General features: G+C 46.0%; 1 long non-coding RNA gene across 2 annotated transcripts; it reads right to left on the minus strand.

Annotated features, from left to right (window-relative positions):
• Positions 1–2,824: 2,824 nt before the first annotated feature.
• On the minus strand, positions 2,825–18,406 carry LOC112922163 (uncharacterized). 2 transcript variants are annotated; one of them, XR_003235403.2, is made up of 5 exons: positions 17,791–18,031; positions 17,239–17,371; positions 16,850–16,947; positions 10,650–10,710; positions 2,825–3,480 (listed from the first exon to the last, which is right to left on the minus strand). It is a non-coding gene; the product is annotated as an uncharacterized lncRNA (long non-coding RNA). The 2 variants fall into 2 exon arrangements; XR_011997079.1 differs by lacking the exon at positions 16,850–16,947 and having other exon boundaries at positions 17,791–18,406.
• Between the last annotated feature and the right edge of the window lie 1,470 nt (positions 18,407–19,876).

The raw sequence follows: 19,876 nt of genomic DNA on the forward strand, positions 1-19,876 counted from the left end.
TGTGTGTGTGTGTGTGTGTGTGTGCACGCACACATTTTAAATGATTTGTAATTTTATTAACTAAATAAGGAAAAGAGGACGGGTGCATGAAAGAGTGTGTCATACCAAGATTGTAATGAACCCAATTCTATGTACCTGAGGTCTGTTTTAAATGTTTCTTTTAAAGCCTGTCTCATGCTGCCTGGCTCCCCTACTTTCTAGCTGTGTGGTCCTGGGCAAGTTCCCTCACCTCTCTGTGCTTCAGTTTACTTGTCTGTAAAGTGTCTTACTAGTGCCTCCTCACTGGGTTGTGTGCACTAAAGGAAGAAGGGAGTCCGTGGAAGCTCTCCGGCAGTGCCTGGACAGGGGTTAGCCACTATTTCTATCGTGGAGTTGCTGCTGAACACATGGTGCTGTTATTGCCAGACGGTGAGCACAGGCCTCTCTCGCGGTGAAAGAGCAGGAAAGGCGTGCAGAGCAGCAGTAAAAGTTTTACTAGGACTTTTTGAAGCAGAAGTCACCTTTCGTCTAAGATGGCCCAGACATTGGGCTATCCGGGCTAACATGTTCTTACTGTATTAATTGTCACATTATGGAGTGTCTACCCTGAGAGATCCCACACCTCCACCTCTAGGATTCAAAGATCCCCATCACCCATAAAATCCATAGCCAGCACCTGCTTTATGACCCACTGGGCCACTGAATCCAAACACAGAATTGTTAAACAGGTAGGTACTGGCCTCATCTAATGAACCCTATTGAGCAATCGATGCCTCCGGCCTGAGAAAGATGTTCCATGTTTCTTTTCTCAGCAGTGGCAGCAACAGTACAAGCCTGGGTGATGGCCTTCACACAAAGCCTTAAAAGTGAGAGAAGCCAACTGCTTTAAATACCACCACCACCACCCCCTCCCCACCAGTTGGCAAGGGGGAAGTTAGGATCCTTCCCTCCCATGTTGATGTCTCCAAAGAGATGTTTCCCTCTACTGAAGTTCTGATTCTGAGGCCATTTATTTGTGAGTCAGAGATCCCATGAGTTGATAAAATGTTTAATACCTCTATAAAAACCTACATGGTAATTTCTTTTTGTACCCAAGCAGTTCCATTTAGATTTATACTCTGCATAGACTGCTCATTAAAGAATAGAATCACAACACACAGCACCTTCTCTTTGCCTGTTCACATTGGGACCCACCTCCTCCTCGAAGGCCCCCTATTTCTCCTGTGTATACTCTGTTTCTACCTTCTCCTTATTTGGGAATATGTGATTTTTTTTCTTTCACCACACCATCTGGCCATCACCTCACCAATAGTCTGTGAATCTTCTCTGAAATAGTTGTTTCCAACGGAACAGGGGGTCAGTGACTTTTTCTATAAAGGGCCAAATAGGGCCAAATAGGGGGTACCTGGGTGGCTTAGTCGGTTAGCCTGCCTTTGACTCAAGTCATGATCTCAGGGTCCTGCGATCAAGCCCCACATCTGGCTCCTCACTCAGTGGAAGTCTGCTTCTCCCTCTCCCTATCCCTCTGCCAGCTTGTATGCTCTTCTCTCTGAAATAAATAAATATAATCTTTAAAAAAAGGGTCAAATTGCAAATATTTTAGGCCTTATGGGCTTGATGATCTCCACTGTAACTACTCAACCCTGCAGGTATATCATGGAAGCAGTGAACAGGCAGTATGTAAACAAATGAATGTAGCTTTTTCCCAATAAACCTTTATTTACAAAAGCAGGCAGTGGGCCAGATCTGGCTCACGGGCTGGAGTCTGTGGATCCCTGCTACAGAACAACAAAAACAAAATTAGTCATCCACCCAATCTACCCAAGAAAGCATTAAAAACTGCCATGCTTTTTAAAATGATTTTTTAATGTAATGCCATGCGCACAAGAATTTCTGTATTTATGTCTAAAGCTGCTTTGAAACACAGCCAGCGTTGTACTGCAACCTTCTCTATGTTCACCATACTTTGTCGATTGAAAGCAATAATTAGGGCCCTCGTATTCATGCATTCATTTCATAAAAACCACACACTGGCCACCAAGGTTACACCCGTTGGTGCATTCATCAATGCTTCTTATTTCACTTTTCTTCTCATTACGTACGGTATAATTTTGTTTACCACATTAGACATGGTAACAAGGTTTTTCTCTACTAGGGACACACAATCACAAGCAAAGGAGAATATTGACTGTACTAACTTTGGCCCAGGACATCTATATGAAAACTTTAGAACAGAAATACAATTTCTCTGGTTATTTCCTCCACTCTCCTGAGTTCAACTGGGCACAAATTACTTGTCATTGTGGTGGCACCAATAAGACTTCATTAACATCACCATTCTGATCTTGGTAAACAAGTTTATTTACACTCGAGGACTGCTGAAGAATGAAGTCACACAGAAAAGTTCATGGTAGGTGGTCCTGCCTTTTTCATTAAGGTGGGCTTTGATAAATTCCCCAGCACCTCAACTAGACAAGCTGCTATTCAGTGCCCCATGGTTCAGGCAAGGGGGGCTGTGTGCCTGTTGACAGGGGATGGGTGACAACCCTTGTAATCGAGGCTGGTCACATTTTTTTATTTAATGATATGTGTTGTGGCTGTTTCCTGTGGGTCTTCCTCACCCCCAGTTCCTTTGCACTCCCCGTGCCTAGAACAAGGATGGTAGGACCTAGCCGTTCAATTGGATTACTGACTTATAAATTAGAAATCAAGTAGTTCTTGAAGATGGCAAATCCTGAGAAGGTGTGGCTCCAGGTGCTCATCGGAGATTGTGAGCATGAACATGTTCAATCCTTATACTGGGAACACAATGTGGGGGCTCTGGCCGTGTTTCCTTCTTTGAAAGCAGAAGGCACATAATGGGGAAGCACCATCTGAATGTTCAGGCTCCTAATGTAGGCCTGGGTGGTGTGAGCCCTCACACAGGGAAAAGCAGAAGGCAATCCCAGCTCCCGATGCTGTATATGCTCAGAAAATACACGATGATGGATGCAAATGTGAATACAGATCACCGTGATGGCTTCGCCTGTGCCCACAGGAAACTGGCTGGGCAGAAGCCCAGCTCCCCACTCTGGGGCTGCCTGGTTCAGCTCTGGGCCCTTACGCTGAGAAGGCCAAGCCTGGTCCTGTTCACATGCTCCCTGGCTGGTGGTTGGCCTCCTACCACTCTGCTGGATCAAGAGGAACACCTATCTGTGACAGCTCGGAGCCAGATGCCAGAGTGGTCTTTCCCTGGAGACAACGGGGTGAAGGCAGGCTCCAGGCAGGGGTAGGGAATCAGAATAAGGAGATACTCCTACTATCATGGAATATCAATCATGCTGTGGGCATGGAGATGAGTGCCATATGTCATCTGGTCACATGTCACTGAGATTACCTGAGACTCTGGCAGTGGTATTATCCAAACCCCAAACAGGATGGTTTCCTCCCTCCATCCTTTTCCTGGGAGGTTGGCTTGAAACAGGAGAGCTAGAGACCTGTATTATACACTAACTCTGGAGCCTGTAATAAGAACAGTCAATGAGAAACATTTAAGAACAGATCCTGCACCATTCTCTGTACTCACAGGAAGACTTCTTTCTGGTAACAAAATGGACCAGTGTTGCAGGCACAGCTTCTCCGTCTGCTTCAGAGATGAGACCTACGGCTCACAGGCTGAGTGTGTGGCCAAAGGTTCACCGCCTCATAGACTGGTCACAGCTTGCCCTTTCCTCACCACGAGCAGCCAGCGAGTCCATGGAATGAGACTGAGCATCCCAAGGACTAGATTCAGCAGCAAATGGGAGTGTGTGGCTGGTAGAGAGATAAGGTTTCAAGCCCCAAAGAGCTTTTAGCCCAAAAGGGGAGACAACATGAACCAGTAGGTAATCCCTTCCTCTAGCAATAATTTAACGGATACCTCCAACTCTGCTCTACCTGCCTCATATAGTTTAACTCACTTAATTCTTGCAACAGTGCTACAGGGCTGGTACTGTTATCATCCCCATGCTCAAGATGAGGAAACAGTTTAAAGAAATTCAATCCAAAAAGAAAAGAAAAGAAAAGAAAAGAAAAGAAATTCAATCAAACAAGTCACATGACTTGTTAAGTGGCAGGGATGGGATTCTGAGCCCTGTGCTTCCAGATGGAGAAGGAGAATGAAGGCCGACCAGCACCAAGACAGCCAGAACTCACCGGCAAGAGGATTTCCCTCATTTCCAAGAATAACTACATTTACAGAGGGTTTACATTTGATATGTCTAGTCCTCATAAGATAGAAATATGCCCCATTTTGCAGATGAGGAAACAGTACAAGAGGAATGGTACAACTCAGAAAAACTCCCGTATCTAATAGCTTGACAAAGTTGAGATTCAAACTTGGGTCTGTCTGAAATCTCTCCACCACTCTCCTAGTGGCTGACATGTAGAACAAAGGGATATTGGGAGCCCTTCCAGGGCTCCATGATGTCTGGTTCCTGGGAGGGTTCTAGAGTCATGAGCATTTATTCCCACTTACGGGTCAGACAAGATTTCTCAAGGGTTGAGGTCTCAATATGGTGGCAGTTCAGAGGATAAGAGGTGGTTAATAGCTGTTTTCATGGCATTCGGTGCGAAATGGGAGGTTGAAACACCATTAAAATGCTCAGTCCAAGCTTCCAGCACCAGGGTCCTTTCTATACTCTTAGAAACTGAGATTTTTAAGGCCTAGATGTAAACATTAGTCTGGCTCATGTCAAGTGTCCTAGTCACCCTACCATAAGCAAGACTAGCTTTGAGCCATATGGAATGTTGAAGACTTAGTGAAACAGATTATTTGTTTTTTAATCCATAAAGTTGCAGAGATCAGGTACTTAAGGCATCTACTGGGAAGATCATAAGCTGAAAGGCTGCTATCATAGATACTGGGTGTAAGTCATCACCCACTTGCTAATTGAGTCACCTTTCAGGTTTGTGTGGATTTTTGCATGTCCAGGTACCCAACCCTTCTAGACAGAGGGCTGGTTACCCAAAGTAACCTTGGCTGGAGGTACTAAAGGGCATCCTTGGAGTAAGTGGTATTTCGGAGGCTCTGAGGGTTCAAGCTGGCAAAACTAAAATTGTTGGAAACCTCAAGGGTCATAGTCAGACATACACTGGAACCAAGAAGAGGCACAAAGCAAAGGTAGGCAATGTCTAGAAGGACCAACATAATTGTCACACTCTCTTATAAGATTAGATTCACCTGTGTTTAGCAGAGCATCTCAACACACAGGGATTACAAAAGGTATAGAATTTGCAGGAAGTGCAAGCAGAGTGGTTTGCATCTTTCTCATATAATTGTTCCAATGTGGGTTAGTATGGCCTGTCTATTCCACGATGGTCTTAAGGACTATGTTAGGGTCAGTACTGGCTGCAGTGACAAGCAAGTCCCCGGATGTGAACATCTTAACACAATAAAAGCCGCTTCCCTGGCGATTTAACCATGCAATGTCAGTGTTCCTCATCAGCAGGCATCTTTCCTCCCCAGGGGTCTGGCCTCTTGTTGGCTCTACTCACTATTGGTTAAATAAATCTCTTTAAGGAATGTAGCCAGAGAATCGTGGACAAGGATTTCCTCCATCGTGTGGTTTTGCCATCTGTCTGCAGATGGCCAGATGACGGAGAAAGAGCACAGAGGAGGGAGCATGGAGCCTATTGGGCCACATGCAGAATTCCATTCAAATTTTATTGGCTGGAAACTAATATTTTTTAAATATGTATTTATTTATTTTTGAGAGAGGAAGGTGGGGAGGGAGGGATAATCTCAAGTAGACTCTCTACAATTGTGGAGTCCAACATAGGACTTGATCTCACAACCCTGACATCAGGACCGGAGCCAAAACCAAGAGTCGGATGCTTAATCAACTGAGCCACCCAGGTGCCCCTGGCTGGAAATTATTCTAAGCTACAAGGGAGGTTGAGGAATCTAGTCTAGCTGTATGCTCAGGAAGAAGAGCAAATCACTCTGGTAAGCAGTCTTTGCTAGAGGCACTCAGAGATCCTCAGGATCTCTGTGTCTCTCATGAATAAATAAAATCTTAAAAAAAAAAAAAGTGGCAGGCAACAATGCCACATTCTAGCTAGCAACTTGAAGAGCCAGTGAGCTAAATCCCTAGTAGAAGTCATCCCTCCCTAAGTAATTAATCTCTTGGGTCAGTTAGGACTCTTCATCTATCAGACAAAGAAAGGAATGAAGTAAAACAAAGAAAGAAGGGCAAGTGTCAGGTGTGCACCTTAATTTCCTCATCTGTAAAACAGAGACGATGAGAACACTGACTTCCTAAGATTCTGAGAAACAAGGAGCTAATGTATGTAAAATGCATAAAGACTCATACTCAGTGTTCAATAATAGAGAGCTATGGGAAAAGGTGGGGGGAGAGGAGGGAGAAGGAGAAGAGGAGAAAGGAAGGTGTCCCTGCACAGAAGGTTCTCCAAAGCCTAAATTTTCCCAGAGTTTCTGCTTGTTTCCATTGGTTAGAACTTAGTCGCATGAGCACAGAGCTACAGGAAGGCTGGCAAATATAGATATATATTTTAAAGATTTTATTTTTTTTTATTTATTCATGATAGACATAGAGCGAGAGAGAGGCAGAGACACAGGCAGAGGGAGAAGCAGGCTCCATGCCAGGAGCCCGATGTGGGACTCAATCCTGGGACTCCAGGACCATGCCCTGGGCCAAAAGCAGGCACCAAACCGCTGAGCCACCCAGGGATCCCCCAAATGTTGTTTTTATTCCAGAGACTCATAGACACCTGGCTAAAAATCAGGAACTTTATTACCATGGAAAGGAAAGGAGAATGGACATTGGGGGACAGCTAATAGTTTCAGCCACTTTCACCAAGAGCCCAGACCAACATTCATTCTTCACTGCCACCAAGTTTCCAGGGAGCGAACCAAACCCCCTGATTCCCATGACAGAATAGGGACCTGAGACAAAGTCGGTAGGGCTGTGGAGCAAGGGACACTAGGTGCCCAATCAGGAGCAGCCTGAGGCTGCTGATGCTGGGGCTACTCCTTAGGCTACATCTCTCTCCATGCCAATGAGCACCATCTGTTGGGGAGTGAGCACAAACCAGGCCACCTCCAGCGCTGAGCATGGGCCCTGTCTTCATCCCTGCCTCAACCACGCCCTCTTGTTTCCTTGATCCTCCAGTGTCCAAAGACCTTCCAGGTTCCTTTATGCCTGCCTGGGACCACCCCCCGCCCCCAGGCCGCATCTGGGCTTGCCTTACCCTCTGTACCTAGTGTTACAGGTTGAACTGTGTCTCCACCCCTCTCCCAAATGTGTATGTTGAAGTCCTAAGCCCAGTTACCTGGGAATGTGACCTTAATTGGAAATAGGATCTTTCAGATGTAATTAATTAAGAGGAGGTCATACTGAAGCAGGGTCCCACCTTGGACTCTACTAGGTAGGACCGGACTTTTTTTTTTTTTAAGATTTTATTTATTCATTTATGAGAGACAGAGAGAGGGAGGCAGAGACACAGGCAGAGGGAGAAGCAGGCTCCTTGCAGGGAGCCTGATGTGGGACTCCATCCTGGGTCTCCAGGATCATGCCCTGGGCTGAAGGTGGCGCTAAACCACTGAGCCACCTGGGCTGCCCTGGGGACCTGACTTCAATATAACTTGTGCCCTTAGGAAAAAGGGAAATTGGGGTGCCATGTGAGCATAAAGGCAGAGATCAGGATGATGTGTCTATAAGTCAAGGAGTGCCAAAGCTTGCTGGCCGCCATAAGTTGGGGGAAAGGCATGGCCCAGATTCCCTTCATGGCTCTCAGAAGGAACTAAACCAGACAACACCTTGATCTTAGACCTCTAGTCTCCAAAACCGTGCAACAACTGTCTGTTGTTTAAGAACCTCAGTCTGTAAGGGATGCCTGGGTGGCTCAGTGGTTGAGCATCAGCCTTTGGCTCAGGGTGTGATCCCAGGGTCCCCGGATTAAGTCCCACATCGGGCTCCCCACAGGGAGCCTGCTTCTCCCTCTGCCTCCCTGTGTCTCTCATGAATAAATAAATAAAATCATTAAGAAAAAAAGAAAAAGGCCCCTAGTCTGGCAGCCCAAGCAAACAAATCTACCTGTTCCAGCACCAGCGTACTGTCAGGGCTAAGTCAAGCTTTGTTCCAAGCATCCAGACATGGCCTTCTCAGCTGGTCCCAGCCCTTGACTCTGCCTCCACCTCTGCTTTCCTTGTTCTAAGGCTCGTCCCACTCACTCCCTGAAACCCCCATCTCCTTCCCCCTGCTGCCCCAGCTCTCTCACCTTAAGACCCTGGTCACGGCTGCCAACACCCCTGGCGTGGATCACACGTTCACTTTTAGACTCCTCCACTCACAAAACAGTTTACAGCCAGTGAATGAGCATTTTAGGGGAAGCCAGAAACTCGCCTCCCCCTTAGGCTTTCTTTGTGCCATAAAATGAAATCAAGTTGAGTACCTTCTGGATAATCTAATCAACGTTGACAGTCACGCTGCATAATTAGACTGTTTTTCTTTGGTGGGGAGGGGTGATCTATTTGCCAATAACAGTACCCCTCCTCCCTCTTCTTTAAGATATGTGAATATGGCTTTCTGCCTCTCTCCTGTCTGGTTAACTCAGAACTTCCAATGTATGTGGGCCCTCAATGGAAGAAGTCTCAATGCTTATTTACAAAATATTTTCTGGTAACTGAAATAAGAGAATCCCATGAGACAGAAACTTATGAAAACAAACAGAATGGCAAGATGTGCAACTAGTCTGACCATATCCAAAAAGGAAGTCTGTTGCTGGAAAGCTCTAGGCCACCCAAGCAGAGGGGCAGCCACCAGCTTCCCAGGACGGCCCCAATTTTCAAAAATTCACTTCCCTGAACACCTCAAGAGTTCTCATACCTACATGTTTTAGTTTGAGGTTCAGAAAACATAGTCATCATAGAAGCAGAGCTCCTGAAGGAAGCTTCCTGCTTCTAGAAAGGCACAGAAGGCAGGTATTTAGGGATACTGATGGAAATCCCAGTCACAACCCAATGGGGCAGCTAGCCTGCAGGGGGCAGCAGTGGCACCTGGGGGAAATGCAGTCAAAAGTCTCCTCCCACTGACTGGTTGGTAAATGCCATCTGCTTAAAATGAGCAGCAAAGGCAGCCTTGAAATGGAAGACAAGTCGCAAATGGACAACCCAAGAGAGGGCATGCAGCGGACAGTCATAGGGTTCCTAACCGCCCCACTCCCTATGCTGTGGGAGTGAGCATCCCAGGTGTTGAGCTGCCTCTCTTAGCATCAGCCTCCAGGGAGAAGAGGCAAAGGGCAACACAGAAGATCAGTCCCAGAGCTCTCAGCTGGCAGTGGAAGTATAGACAAGCCCCAAGCTTTCCTCCTGATATAAGTAAGGGAGCAATGAGAGGCATTCTCCTTGAGCTAGTGCCTGCACCTCCCTGGTGTGTCCCAGTCTGGGCTCCCCATGCCCCCCCCCGAGTTCTGTTGGTCCAGGGTTCATGGTAACATAATAGTCCTTGGTGACTGGCAGCCACGGCTGGTGTTCAGGCTTTGCTCCCATGAGAGGACAACAGAGAATCTGCCCCCCCCCCCCGCCCCCGCCCCTGCCCCTGGCCCTGGCCATGGGGGGAACCAGGACCCCAGCCTCATTTCAGAGGAAGGGGATGGCAAGAAGCAAAGGGCAAGGGGGATCCAGTCTGTGTCGCATCAAAGTTTTGTTTTGTTTTTTGTTTTTAATTTTCAGATGAATAATTCAGTGGCTATGCCAAGGTTGAAATATTTTTCTGTTTTCAGTAAGATGTGAGAAAAGGAAATGAATTTTAATGAAATGTTTTGGTTTACTTTATCAGAGGCTTCCAGTATAGTAGGATTCCCACGCCCTAAGCAGATGTCAGCTGTTTCATCCTCTTGCCTGCAAAAGGCAAAAGAGCCATGTGGCTGTCCTCTTTACCTGTTTACCTTGTCCTGCTCACCCTCTCACATTTCCCATATCCTGGAGGGGAAGGGCTACCTGTGAACACCGAGCTGGTGGAGCTTTGAAGCCCTGTGAAATTCAGAAAACTAAAACTCCAAGTGGTGATTACGATGTCTTTGCCACCATAGACCATCAGGTCTCCCTAGGTGTGAGCAAAGCACCTGTCCAATATTCCTGGGGCCCTGTGCATCCCAGACCCATCAGGCAAAGCAGGCTTTGACAGATGGCCCAAATTCTCTGAACCGACCACTCCTAGGAAGGACCCAAGCATCATACAATTCTGAAAACAGGATTTGAGGGGAGGTCGAGAGATGTGGCAAACACTCTAAAGAGAAGGCATTGCTGTCAGGTGGAGGTGATGTCACAGACATCTGAGGATATGCCAGAGCATGAGCTAATTGATAGCTGCAGGCACAGGACATGTTTTTAGCAGAAGTTTCTGAACTAAGTCAGCAAGTAACAGACCACACAGACTCCCATAAATGGGATTACTGATGGGATCCTTCTTAATTCAAGAAAATGCCTGACTAAAATGAATTGACGTCTATAGATCAATCAAAGGAATGACTGGTTGGGCCCTGAGCACTGTGACAGTTTGGGGGATGGAGAAGCAAAGGTAACCAGCTCCTGCCTGCAAGGGCTTAGGAGAATATGCTTGTCAGGGCAGTAACTATGCATGACAAACCAAAGAAAACCCAAACAAAGTCTGTAATCAAGGGCTCCTTACCTAGATTCCCAGCTGCCACCATCCCTGGGGTGTCATCTTGTCTAGAGACCCAAGCAGGTATCTAAAGAGAGAAAAAGAGTAGCATCGAAAGAACACAGCTATCAAAGATTCCCTTTGACACAAGGACCTCACAATAAATCTGGTTTCATACATTCTCCATTTAAGTTTTTCCAATCATCCTGTAATCATATATCATATTGCCCTGGTAAGAAAAGGGGGAACATCTTAGTCCTGGTCTTACTGGCAATTTGGAAGAGACAGTGGCCTTCCCAGCTTCCCAGGAGCAACTTTGCTCTGTTCTCCTGATTCATGTGGAGGGGGAGTTTAGCAGGGAGAAAAACCTGTGAGGTAGAAACTTCTAGGGGAAGCCAACTAGGAGGCACCCCTTTCTCATTTTCTTTCCCTGGGTCTGACTCCCCAACAGTAGGAAAGTCCAAAGGTGGACAGTGATGGAAGGGATGCCAGAAACACAGAAGAAACAATGACTATGTCCACAAGCTTTGCAGGTATATTGGAATATAATATGAAGAAGGTAGGGGGAACCTCATATAGACCTGGCTCAAGGAATGGATTTGGTCTGGAAAAAAATTCAGCAGAGCAAACAAAGAGCTCCTGTGTGTAGATAGACAGCTGCAGTTAAGGGGTGAATGAATCAATAAAAAACCAGCAGGAAAAAAAAAAACACAGCAGAAATTTAATATAAGCCTGAAAAAGATACCAACTCCTTTATTCTGCCATTAGACAAGCCGATTCTACCATTTAGATGGGAAAAGCAAATAAGCTAGACTATGCCAAAAAACTGTGAAAAGGGAGTGTGCAATGAGAAGGGAACCCACCAGATCAAACATACTGTAACGCCTCAATAATTAAAATAGTGTGGGAATGGCCAAATAGCCAGACACACCAATGGAAGCACAGAAAACCCAGAAACAGACCCAGCGACATGCAGGAATTTGATTTCTGATATCAGTGGCATCTCACTACAGTGGAGGCAATGTTAACATTTTAATAAATGGTATTAGGACAAATGGATAAACATCCAAAAAAGATATAGCTGGGTCCATCCTTCTCATTGCACATAACCCCCAAGTGAATCAAAATTTAAATGTGAAAAATGAAAAGCCTAAGAAGAAAATGTTTTTAAAAATTTCTTTGAAACTTCGGTGTAGAAAAGGTCTGCCTATGATTTAAAGGACCAGAGCCATCACAAAATTATTATATAAGAATAAAAAGCTTCTAGAGAGGAAAAAATAGCACAGCAAAGAGATAACAAATGGGGGGCGGAATATCTGCAACTCATACCTCCATCCTAGATACAAGGCTCCTAGAAATTGAGACTATGAAAAACTGATAATTCAATAGAAAATAGGAAAAGATTTAAAGAGTTTAATTTACTACGCATAACCAGGTACACACATGCACACACATACACACAAACGGCTCATACATTTATGAAAGATGTTTAACAAAACAATGCAATTTAAAACTATACTGATGTAGCATTTTTCACTGAGCAGTTTGGAGAAACCCGGAAGTTTGAGAACATATTCTACTGGGGAGGCTGTGAGTAAACCGAACTGGCGGAAATGCAAAATGGTTCAACTCTTGGCAGGGGGAGGCAATCTTGTATTCAACAGCCTATCAAAATGACAAATGCGCTACCTCTGCCCAGCAATCCCAGCTCTGGGAACTTCCCCACAGTTGCACATTACATACGTATGCAAGGACAAGATTCATCACTCTAACAGTATTTATATGCAGAAAAAAAGGATCCGCATCTCGGGTCCACCAGTAGCAAAGTGGTTAAATGGATAATCATATATTTAAAAATGGCACCGCTTGGCTGGCTCAGTTGGTGGAACATGCAACTCTCTTGATCTCAAGGCTGTAGATTCGAGTCCCATGTTGGGTGTAGAGATGGCTTAAAAATAAAATCTTTTAAAAACAATGAAGGGTGGGCAGCCCCGGTAACCCAGTGTTTTAGCGCTGCCTTCAGCCCGGAACCTGATCCTGGAGTCCCAGGATCGAGTCCCATGTCGGGCTCCCTGCATGGAGCCTGCTTCTCCCTCTGCCTGTGTCTCTGCCTCTCTCTCTCTCTGTGTGTCTCTCATGAATAAATTAATAAAATATTTTTTAAAAATGAGGGTCTTTTTATATTCTAATATGGAAAATTCTCCATAGTATAGTAAGTGGACAAAGCAAGTTCTGGAACAGTATGTATGCTACCTTTCCTGAAAGGGGAGCACAAGATTGCACATATTTGCATAACAAGACTGGCAGACTACATGGGCAAGTGATCACAGGGACATGGAATGGAATAGTCAGAAACAGGAGGACCCAGATATTTGGTCTGGGTCTGGCCCCCTAAATGAGCTATCCCAACCTTCCCAGGAGAAGAATCAAGTAGATTTATTACATTTCAATTGGGAAAAAAACAGTTTTAGTCAACAGGAAGAAACTAAAATGACAAAGAGCTTGTTCTGAATCTCTACCAACCCCATAGCCTTAGTCTGATTTCCAGCCTCCACTCTGTCAAACCTCAACAAGAAATTCCAAGTTTGGGGTTAGTGCTTCCTGAGAAGATAAATTACAGCTGATTTCCTTTTTTTTTTTTTTTTTAAAGATTTTTTATTTATTCATGAGAGACACAAAGAGAGGCAGAGACACAGGGAGAGGGAGAAGCAGGCTCCATGCAGGGAGCCCAACGTGGGACTCGATCGCAGGTCTCCAGGATCATGCCCTGGGCCAAAGGCAGATGCTCAACCACTGAGCCACAGCTGATTTCCAAGTTTAGTTCAGCTCTTTGCTTAGTATAAAAGTCCAAACATATTTCTACAAAACAGTAAGATTGTACTATGACTGGGGGGGGGTGCACACATATATGTCTCTCGTATGTCCAACTTCATGTTATATTTAAAGTAAGACAATCCTTTATGATGCTTTAAAAGGGCATGAGAGATGTATTTACTCATTCCATCATTCACCGTCTGCTGAATGTGCACCAGGTGGAAATGTCTGTGTCAGACCCGCAGGTCCCTTGCCACCAAGAGAAGCCAAGTCGCTCTGGTAGGCAGCATGACCTTCATGGCATGTGGCATGATCTGGCCCACTCTCCCTCATATGCTAGGTTATGCCCACATAGGTCCCCCGTGAATTCCTTGCCTGTACATCCCTCCACTATATGCTATCCTTAACTGTCATCTGCCAGAAATGCTCTGGTCCTCGCTGCTTGACGAACTGACCTCTCCTCATCCATCAGGGCTCAGCTCAAGAGCTGATCACACAAAGCAGATCAGTAGTTGCCAGGAGCTGGGAGAGTGGGGAAACCTAGAGTGATTGCTCATGACCACGGGGTCTCTTTTAGGGTTGATGAAAATGTTCTGAAATTAGAGATGATGGTTCTATAACTCTGTGCAAATACTAAAACCACTGAATTGTACATTTTTTAGATTTATTTATTCATGAGAGACACACAGAGAGAGGCAGAGACACAGGCAGAGGGAGAAGCAGGCTCCCTGCGGGGAGCCCAATGTGAGACTCGATCCCAGGACTCCAGGATCATGCCCTGGGCCAAAGGCAGGCGCTAAATCGCTGAGCCACCCAGGGGTCCCCAGAATTGTACACTTTAAAGGGTGAATTTTGTGGTATGTGGACTATATTCAATTATATATCTTTTTAAAGATCCCTTCTTAGGGGAAATCTCTTTAGCCCAGACAACCCACTACTTCTGAGGACTTGTGATACCTGTTATGCCAGGGATCACAATTATAAAGAATAATTATGTCACTGGTTCTTAAGTACAGTGGTGTACTGAGGGCCAGGCGGTGAGAAGGGTACATTGTAGAGAATTTAAAAGCAATAATAAAACCAACTAAAAGCTGGTCTTTTCTTTACAATGCCATGTCCTGGCAGCGCTAAATAATGTCAGTGATAAAATACATCCCCCTCCTCTCCAAAAAAGGTTTTCTGGTCTATGTTCTGAAAAAATCATAGGAATTACTGTTGAGTCTTTAGAAATATGTGTGTAAGCTTCAAATGAACACACTCTTATTCCTTTAATAAACATTCTATTCTACATGGAAGTTAATTCGGAGAATTCCCAATTACAGCCAGTCCCCCGCAGATGAACTAAGCTACAGGGGTTTCTTTTGCGATAAATTTGTCATTGTAACATAACAGTGAGACGTGGCTCAGCTGGTGATTCTAGCTCTGTGCTACTACAAATACCTGCCTTTCAACTGTAGATTCAAAGCAAACACTGATAGCACACTGATTATAAAGACCAAAATGGCACTCGAGGTTCTTACTTCTGCCAATCCGTGTAACTACTTGAGTGTTCATTTGTTTTAAATTTTAAAATCGCAGAAACAGGGAGAACGCAAATTTTCATTGGTGAGCGCAATAGTTTGTACCTAAAATAGTTCACTGAATTCAATATTGAAATGTATTCTTCTCCAATTGTTGTTTGCTTTAAACTAAAGAACAAATCCAGAAAAGAAATTGTTACAACAGTGGTACCATGGGGCACTTGCCTAAATTGTACCTTTTACAGTTTGGTTTTATTAAAATTCATGTATTAGTTACTGAATAATTACTTACATAAAATAATACTGTAGAAGACGGTGACCAAAGGATCAAAGTTTAATCTTAAATAGATATAAAAATGAAGAATAATCAGATTAGGTTTTTTCCCCTTTTAAGCACAATGTTTTATTTTTCTTCTCTTTTACTGGCAAGATTGTGCAAACAAATATTCAATATGAGGAAACTCTCTTTTTGAAATTATTTATTTAAATAATCTTTATACCAAACATGAGGTTCAAACTCACGACCCCAAGATCAAGAGCTGCATGCTCTTCTGACCAAGCCAGCCAGGCGCCTTGAAGAAAATTTCAACATGAGGGAAATATCTGCATTTCCTTTATGGCCATTTTTGTTATTCATTGCATTTTGTGATTACTGCTGAAAATAATTTAGTCATGCTGAGGAGGGGATTATTTTCTAATACACCCTTCTCTGATCAAATAGTAATATTCATGAAGGATATATTGATGAGTTACATATGTTCTTGAATATATTCCTAAATATTTTGAATGTATAATAAGGGTATGAATTTTTGAATAATATTCATATTCATTTAAAATATTCAGGAAAAAATACTCTTCAATGCAAGGTGCTGTAAATTGCTAAATTGGGTGAATTAAATCTTTGGTGACCTAGCCGAAATGGAGATGTAGGAAATGTGAATTAATTTTTTCCGTGGTCAGAGCATCTGTAGGAGGAGCATCTGTAGGGATCTGAACCAGAATCTTCTAACCAGAGTGCCCACTCTTGTGACCATTATACTATATTACTTCTGCACACAAGTCGCCCATGAAATGCCATCCCACTGTACCTTCACCAGAAATGCTGCCCAGGTGAAGGTGAATAGCCAAGTCTCCAGAGCTGGGTCAAACTCACACGTCAGCCCAATCACCAAGCATTGGGGATCACAAACAGGCAATTATTCAAATGCCATGGATCCACTTCCCAGGGTGGTTCATTGGGTTCCTCTCCTGGGCTAGTTCCTGGGCCATATTACATCATTTCTGCCTCAAGGTCTTTGCACCCACTGTTCTTTTGTCTAGCTTTCCTTCCTGGCTCTTGGAATAATGAATTCCCATGTTACCTCCTCGAAGAAGCCCTCCCTATCATATTTAAAGATACCCCTCCTGATCAATCACTAACCATTGCCCTGTTTCATTTATTTTATAGCATATAGCATTGCTTGCACTCTCCATCTATCTATCTACATCTATAAAGATATTTTAAATCAAATCAGTGGCTGGCATACAGTAGGTTCCTAGTAAGTATTTATTAAGTTATTGAAAGAATGGCCAAGTGAAAGGATTAGCAATGCTGCGGTAAAAAGGATTCTGAGGTCACATCCAGGCCCAGTGAGACAGAGGACTGTGAGAAATTAGCCACATCTGCCATGCACAGGATGTGGGGAGGCGTCACACACCTGTACATGTGGGGCCCAGACCACCCTATTATCCAAAGCAGAGAGCCAAGCTAGGGTTCTCCCCTCACCAGCACCCATCAACCAACACACACTGGCATAGGCTTTCTCTCTGGTTCTTGAGGAGAGAAAGTGGGTGCAACACAAGTCACAGCTGATCTCAGAGTCAAGAGGCTAAGACTCTGATCACGATTCTCACCTTCATGAGGAGGACTAGAGACTTGACTGGTGAGCAAACTTACTTGATTGGGTTCAAAGTTCATAAACCAAGCCTCTACCAGTTTCCACGGCCTGAGTCTGAAAGTAAGGAGTTTTTAGAACAGAGGCAAGAGAATAAAACCAGCTCCAGCTGTATTGGATCCTCTCCTTCCCCTCCCAAGTCATTAACAAAGACTGACACTGTAGTCTTTATCAAAAAATCTTGTTCCCTGAGTGGTGATACAGAATAATTATCTCAGCATGCAATCAGCACAGCGATCTTCTTCAAAGCAATTTGTAAAATTTGTGGCAAGGATATGCATTTTTAAAATAGATTAAATTTTCAAGAGCTCGCCTCTTAAACCTGGTCAGAATGTATTTACAACTCACCTGGTGGGATGATGTAGCTCTCCAAGCTGGAATTCTTTCATTAGGCCTTGCTTAATTGAATCAGGCAAAGTCATTTTGGGATCGTCCCAAAAGAAAACCTTTTATCTCAAGGCAAATGTGTCTTAACAAGGCCCTACAGGTAAATAAAGCCAGGTTTCCACAAACGCGAACTCTCTGCTCCTCCTTTCAAAAGCCTACCACCCAACTCCATTTGTTTTTCTTTTAAGTGAGGAAATTGCTTTCAGAGTTAACTGTTGCCAGTGAAAGCAACAAACTGGTCTTCCCTCCACTTCCTAACTGTTAAGAAACACCTTGTCTCCTTTCTTTTTTTCCTTCCTTCCTTGCAATTAAGTTGTGCATAGGCTGGAGTGTGCCTGGCAAAGCAAGGGTTTGGTCAAGGTAAGACCAGGAACTGCAGATTCAGCCCCCAGTTGATTCCCACTGGGCTGACTATAGAATTTAGGCTCCGAACAAATCTTGACTGAATTATCCACAGGTCAAAGACCGTGACTCTGCATTCCCCCCAATCTGGTGCATGTAGTAGGAGCCCACCTAATATGCCATGGGCTTCTTCACTCAGCAGCCAGGACACCTGTGTCCTCCAACATTCATGGTTGCACCTGGGGGGTTCTGCAGGCCTGGATGGAGGCAGGGCTGGCCCCCCCAGGCTGCCCTCTAGACTGGAGAAATCCTGAAGGGTGATCGTTGTGATAACATACACTCCAAACAGGCAGGAGCACACGCCACCTCTATGAGCAATCCCCAAATCTGAAGCCTGGCTTGAACGGCCTGGGCCCGCCAGTCATCACCCATGCAACAGCCCCCAACCTCCCCTCTCCTTCCGCCGCCTCAGCCTCCCTGCTCCCAGCCCAGAAGAATCTGAGATTGGTCTAGAAAAAGGGACTTGTCTTTCGGGGCACTTTTCGCGTGATGTTTCCTTGACTCAGCATTAAGTATGGTTCCGGCCCCCATCGGAGGCGGCGGCACGGCCTCTATCCCCTTCCATCAGCAGCCACGCCGCCGGCCCGGACGAGAGCCGCTGCGCAGAGATCAGATGTCCCTCGGGGATGACTAATCGGGGATGCGGATTAGAAGCCTTGAGCCTGCCGGTAAATGAGCCCGTGCAAACCTAGAACCAGTCATCTGACGGGGCACGTGGGCGGGCGCGGCGGGCCCTCGCCCTCGCCCCTCGGCCCTCCCCCCTCCCCCCTCCCCCGCGCCCCTCGCCGTCCCCCCTCGGCCCTCAGCACTTGCCCCTCGCCCCACGCCCTCGCCCCTCGGCCCTCCCCCCTCGGCCCCCCCCCCCCCGCCGTCCTCGTCCCCCTCCCCCACCCCCTTCGCCGTCCCCCCTCCCCCCTCCCCCCTCCCCCCTCCCCCGGGCCTCCGCGCGCCCGGCCCCCAGGGAAGGGCAGCGGTCACGTAAGCGCCAGGGGGTTCGCGCCGCGCGGCGGGGAGGCTGCGACCCAGACACCTCCTCTTCCAGCTCGGGGGGATGGGGAGATGGGGGATGGAGGGAGGACCTAGATGGGGCGAGCCCCGCCCCCCTGCCGCCCCTCCTCCGATTCCCTGGAAGGTCCGCGAGGCCGCCGACGTTTCCAGAACGCGGCCGCGGGCCCGGCCCGAGTGGTAAACCCGAAAGAGACCTCCTGCGTCCTGGGTCCCTCCCCCACCCCCAAGCCGGCGGGGGCGGGGCGGAGGCCGGGAGGCCGGGAGGCCGGGGAGACTTCTTCTATTATATAAACTTGTAATTGGCTCTGGCTCCTGCGGCTGGGGCGCTGCGCGATGTTTCCAACCAGACGGATTGTGAGGCCGGGCAGCTTCCATCCCCCGCTCCCCTCTCCTCCCACGTCCCCTCGCTGCTCAAGCCCCACCCTTCTGCCTCCCCAAGTCGACCAGAATTTCCCTTTCTTTTCTGTTCCGTCCTCCCTTGTATGGGCGCTGGCATCCAGAAAAGCATGATTATTTGCAAGTGGTATTTCATTATTAAACTAACGTATACCCAGCCTGCAAATTAGCATGTAGGAGCCTCTCACTAACCCAGTGGAAAATGAGTGATCCTACACCAGCGACCAGGCCTCAGACTTTTTTTTTTTTTTGCATCGGAAGGCCCTGGAGGGCTTGTTAAAACTCAGGGTGCTGAGCCCCACTCTGAAAGTCCTGCTCACTAGGTCTGGAGCAGGCGGAGGAATTTGCATTTCTACAAATTACCAAGAGATGCCTTTGCTTGTTGAACCACTAGACAGGGGCGGGGCTACAATTTTTTATTTTTTCCCCCTCCATGAAGGAAGGTTTGCCAACCAAATTAATAGTGTGAACAAGATATCAGGAAGACTAACCTCCTCTCAAGGACTCTCTGGCATTTTAGAAGTGTGCATTTACAAATAACAAACATTTCATTGTAAATCATAACATCCATCCTTGTGCATGATGAAACAGCGTTTCACGAGCCCCACAAATTAGCAACTGAAGTTGCCTCGTTCCAAGAATTTGGAAATCAAGCGTTTTATAGCAGGAGATGACCTCAGAGACTAGCCAGGCCAAAACCTCACCTAACAGGTGAGCACTGAAGGTCAGCAAGGTTGGTGGATAGGTGTAGAGAACTGGGAAGGCCAGCATTCCGTTAGGAGGTGTAACTATC

This window comes from Vulpes vulpes, chromosome 14 (assembly GCF_048418805.1).
Source record: "Vulpes vulpes isolate BD-2025 chromosome 14, VulVul3, whole genome shotgun sequence".
In the NCBI taxonomy this organism is placed as follows: domain Eukaryota; kingdom Metazoa; phylum Chordata; class Mammalia; order Carnivora; family Canidae; genus Vulpes; species Vulpes vulpes.